At 26.9% G+C, this 6,000-nt stretch overlaps 1 protein-coding gene across 1 annotated transcript in view; it reads right to left on the minus strand.

The window, feature by feature from the left end:
• Dh31-R (Diuretic hormone 31 Receptor) overlaps nt 1-6,000 on the minus strand; it is a 266,269-nt gene that overhangs the window by 12,399 nt on the left and 247,870 nt on the right. The window lies entirely within an intron of this gene.

Here is a 6,000-nt window from a genome sequence, read left to right on the forward strand (position 1 = left end):
TATCCGATACTTAAAAGAAAATTGTATTGTATTGTTACTCTTATTTATTTTACCATTTATTGAGTTAATTCGTGTACTTAACATCACATTGATCGAAATGTATGTTGTATAAAAAGAAGAAAAGATAAACTTTTTTTATAGCAAATTTGCAAGTTCTTAGATAGATAGATAGAGAGAGAGAGAGTGAGAGAGAGAGTGAGAGAGAGAGAAAGGGGAATATTTTTAAGAGAACTTTTTGAATGAAATTTTAAATACGATAGAGATATTATATTTACGTATGAAAATTAAGTTTTAGCTGAATAATGAAAATAATTGATTATATAAATTTTATTTAGTACTGAAAATTGCAGGATAATAATATCAATTTTATGCAATTATTTAGTTTAAATTATATTCAATATAAAAAGAGAGCTTAAGCTTAGCTAAAATATATTCAATAGAAAAAGGGAATTTTATTAATGAATTAACTAAGTTAAGATTAAGATATGTATACATTAATTAACAGTCACTCATTTTTATATTCAAAGTATCGATGTCAACCAACATCATAAATAATTTTATAATTTTAAAGGATTCGTTAAAGTATTGATTATAATAGATATGGTATATATAGTTTACTGAACATTTGTTCACGCTAACAATAATAAAATGTTTCATTTATAGAATTATCAAGAATTATGTCTATGAATATAATACTTTGGTGTATTGATAGTTATTACGCTTATAAAGTTTATAGAAAGTAATTTTATTTACAACGCTAATCGAGTAACTTTCAACATTCGAATGATCTTATTATACAGTCTTTAAAGAAAAAATTTTTTCTCATAATTTAACAGGGCAAGTTGCTGGAAAAACGAGTTTGTCAATCAAACTTTACGCTACAACAAATAATAGAAGGATATATTTACTTGTAAATTATAAAATAAAGAGAAAGAAATTTTTCGTTTAAAAAATTATTAATATATAAACCATAAGTTAATAACATAATATGAATTTTATTTACGTTAATGGAAGAGTATTATGAAATATTTACTTGATATTCGTTTTTATAATTAAATGACCTGATATGTAGATCATTAATATGATGCGCATAGATTAAATATGATAAATAAGTTGTAAGTTATATTTCTAAAGCCGGATATATTTGTTAGAAATGCGATAGTAAAAAAAAGAAACAAAAAAAAAAACAAAAAAAAAACGAGACTATTAAGAATATCGTGAGTATTGGCTTGAAAAATGAGATAGTTTCACCCTTTCACTTTTCCACTTCTCTTCTTCATGTTAATATTATATTCGATTAATTACTGCTGAAATAAAAGAAATCTTCCTTTCTTAGTTATTATTTTAATTTATATAATATTTAAGAAATATTTTATGTTTAAATAAAATGATGATTCTGAGACACGACAAGCAAATGAATTTCAGTTGAAAAAGAAAATATATACGCATTAAAATTGTTCGATGCTACAGAAAAACAATATTTATATATATATATATATAAACAAAATTTACGAAATTTTACAATTGAAAGTTGAAATATTAAAGCACAAAGATGCTGAAAATATATACGCAATTTGATACATGACTGTAATATGAAGCCACACGAAACGAGAGTGTGTCTCCGGCACAGAAGGATCTTTTCCTAGCAATGTTTATAATGTACCTTTGTCGTGAAAAGGGTGAATTGTTTTGTGGAAATCCCTCGCAACGGTTGCCGGAAGGGATGGCGCACTAATTTTCTCCGTTGGCGATGTCGATGAAGCTCCTGCTACGCAGAAATCTTCTATTCGTCTTCTGCTCCATCTGGTCTCAAAGCACTTCTCTTTATCCTTAAGGTACCTCGTCTTGCGAAAAGGACTTGTGATAGGACGGACCTCACGGAGGGGCCGTAACGGAGGCGTTGCGAGAACAAACGTGAGTCGAGGCTGAGAGTCCCCAGCGCAGGTCAATACGAGGTAATGTACACTTTGCCTACAACGACTCTTCTCCACTCATTTATTCAGCGCTCTTCGTCCTCTGAGATCGGCGTCTTATCTTCTCGGGGAAAAAAAAAAATACGCACGAACTCGTCCATTTATCTTGCAATATCTTCTCAGGAATATTAAATAAAGGGAACTTGCGCACTTTACAATTGCTCCTTGTTCAATCGCTAATTTCACCCACGTATTTTTACAGTGGCGCCTATTTCATTTTATCTTCAGCATAAATCCTCTCCCTATTGGTTGAAATAGTTGAAATGAGTTGTTTGCACGGAGTCTTGTATCGGGTTAGAAAATAATTTTCTAACAATATTCCTCATCTTTTGTTTGTTTGTTTCTTTGTTTGTTTCTTTGTTTCTTTGTTTGATTTTTTTTTTTTTTTTTTTTTTTTTTTTTTACATGGTACTATCACTTTACACTTTTGTCTTTCTATTTGAATAATTACGGATAAGTCTATCTTACCTTATAAAAAAATACGTTTATTTGAGAAAAATATATGATCGTGAATCGACAATATTTTTATTTAAATAAACGGAAATCAATTCAAATAAAATTTTTAAAATATCGGCTTTTCCCTTTTCACTATTATGTCAATGTATTTGTGTGCTATGCATGGTAATGATTAATTTGAATTTAACATGGTTATGCATTTGAATGAAATTATGTTATCTCTTTTTCTTCGGTATAAGCCGATTTTATGAATTCTACATTAATAATCGATGGGATTTTTTCATGAAAGCACAATGGAACATCTGTTTTTACACTTTCATGATTATAGTTCGTTTGCTCTATACTCAACACAAATAAATACATTCAACGCGTTTCTTTAATTATGTTTAAACTCGATAGCTTAATAATATATATTTATATATATATATATATATATATATATAATTGCGTTTCTGTTAATAATGTTTTAGCAGGTTTATCAAAATGGTAAAAATAATTTAAAACAATGTAAACTTCGATTATGTTTAAAGAACATAAATTAAAAAAATTATCAAAAAATGTAAAACAATTTTTAGTCAATTAAATTTAGTTAAAAACAAAAAAAAAAAAAAAATAAAAAAAAAATAAAAAAATAAAATACAAATAAAAGGAACAAAAAGTCGTACGACTAATCTACTGATCTTTCATATGGGAAGATTTTAAGGTGATAGATAAACAAGATCATATTTCTTATTTATACGTTTTCAAGGCTCCCAGTTTGTGTAATAAGTGTGTGAAAGAATTTTTTCAAATCGGATCAAATACACGAGTGTTTTACGGCTATTATGTTCCTATGATGTATCACGTTACACTTTCTCTTTTTCTCTCTTCAAAAAAAAAAATAAAAAAAAAAAAATAAATAAATAAAAAAACAAAACAAAACAAAAGAAAAAACAAAAAAAATGACGTTTACATGAATTTATAAAATATATTAATGTTTTAAATTAGAATTTTAATAGTTGCAGCAAAATTATTTGAAGCAAAATCTTTATTGAATTCGCATAGATTTGCGATCATATTGCGCTTACTTATCTGACACCGTACCGTGACAAAAAGTTGGCCGACTAAAAACTAAAGGCGCAGCTGTGAAAATAAAAATATCGAGTTTCTCGGGGTTACTCTTACTTTATCCTTTTTAGGGAAGACTCCCGGGATATATGGCTATTTGTAGTTTTATTCGCGTCAGTTGGGCTGTAAAACTTTTGATGTCTTACATATGAAGACAGTATTTTGAAAAATCTTTTCTACATTGAATTATTTAGCGATGCAAAAATATCATTATAAATTCTCGTCTGTCAAAAAAAAAAAAAAAAATAACCAACTACAATAACATTATTTACGGGACAATGTATGACGGTATTATTTGTATTTAATTTTTTTAATTTCTAACATTCATTAACGGTAAGTAGTATTATATATAGCATATATATCTATCGATTTCTTACCTTAAAATCCATTTTCTTGTTAAAAATGTTATTCAATTGCACACAATTCACAATGATTCTTTAAATAGCTTTAAATAGCTTTAATTAGATTATTTATTTTTAATAGATTTAAATAGCTTTGTTAATGTATTTATTAATTTACGTGTTGTTAACTTTTTTTTTTTATAATGAGTAGATAAAAATGGACTCGATCATTAATTTTTTTTCCTCTAAATAATTAATTTGCATTAAATCATAATATAATATTATTTACCGACTTCTATATACTAATTTCTAGTCAACAAATATTAATTAACAGTACCAAGATTGCATTTGGAGAAATATCTGTTTAAACAGATTTTATTTACTTATAATATTATCATTCCATACAACTCCTTAATTTTGTCTATGAAGTAATCGAATCTTTAACTTAGTTACTTGATTATGATTTTATTATATCGATTTTGTTAATTTTTCTTAAATTTAATTTCCATCTTTGCAGATCTTTAAACTGCATGATCTACCGCATCATGCATAATTACAAAGGCATCACTGATTGCTTTGTGCATTCGACAAGTAGATATCCTATATGCAAATTCTTTAATTTTCCAAATCGATTAATCGATATTAAATGGATTTTGTACGTATATGAGGCCCGATTTAACAAAGAAGTTTTTTTACGTAAAACGTCCGCAACAGATTATATATCATTTTATTGCAAAATTTCATTCTCCCTCTCGAGAGAAGCAAATTTGATCAAGTAATGTCTACTGTAGAAGTGCTTTTCTTCCCTTTGAAATGCAAATCTGAATAAAATATTATAAAATAATAAAATATCACTAATTGCAATTAATATAATATCAATATTGTGATAATACTGGAAGATAATAATATGAAGAAAACATGTTGGGGGTGGATATGTATTTTAAAATAGTTCATTCATAAGATAAACCATTACCATTGTCATTATATTATTTAAAGTTAAGTTGCTAATTATTTTTTATTACAAAGAAATAAGGAAATAATCAAAGTATTGTAATTTTTTTAATTTTGTGACACATTAAGAAATTGTAACTAAGCAATTGAATTTAATTTCGAAAACAAATCGTTTCATACTTGCTTTACACGAATCATTAGATTTGCTCGTAAGAGTAAAATAAATTCTTTATTGATTAGATGCTTTTTAAGATTCCAAGTTTTTAACAGTCATATATATATTTTATTTTTATAGATTTTCTTTATGCTTAATAGTTTACTTGAGCATCGTACATAAAATATCATCACAAAAAAAAAAAAAAAAAAAAAAGAAAAAAAAAGTGTTAAAAGTAGGTATACTAAGTTTTTTTCAACAAATAATAAGTTATTTGTAGAATTGAAGTAACTAGAACGTTGGGCTATTTTCATTATTTAAACGTACACGAATGAAGAGCAGTGAAAAGAAAATATTTTAAACATATTTTCTGTTATAAATATTATAAAATTATCTACAGAATTTACGATGCGTACTTTCCTACAATGCAATACCTTCAGCATATAAAACTGCATATCGAACATTAGGTGCCTGTAGTTCTGAACTCCAATTCTAATTAAATACAAAAGCGTTTTTAGCAAAAATATTGGCAAAATGTTGGCAAAATGTTGGCAAAATGTATAAAATTATTAATATTAATTGAATAATGTAAATTTATGAATTATAGTTTTTAAAAGGTTGTGATGATGTAACATGACCCAATTAATCATTTTCAAATATAATTTCTAAATTTTTCCAATGCTTTTAAGGAATTGAAAATATAGACCTTCCGCGCATGAATAATCGATTGAATAAAATGAACTTTTATTCTCAGTGTAGCTCTGCTCGATTTACAAATCTTAAATTTTACTGTTAACGTTATTTCCGCCATGATAAATTCGATATGCAGCTGCGCATGAATAGAAAATTAATTGTTTTGCAGCATACGACGCGCCCACGTAAGAATTCGACCATCCCATTATTATATTATGCTCTTTTGGGATGAAATGTCAATGAAAAATCTCCCTCTTTCTCTCTTTCTCTCTCTCTCTCTCTCTCTCTCTCTCTCTCTCTCTCTCTCTCTCTCTCTCCCTCCCCC

This window comes from Ceratosolen solmsi, unplaced genomic scaffold (assembly GCF_000503995.2).
Source record: "Ceratosolen solmsi marchali unplaced genomic scaffold, CerSol_1.0 scaffold28, whole genome shotgun sequence".
Taxonomy (NCBI): domain Eukaryota; kingdom Metazoa; phylum Arthropoda; class Insecta; order Hymenoptera; family Agaonidae; genus Ceratosolen; species Ceratosolen solmsi.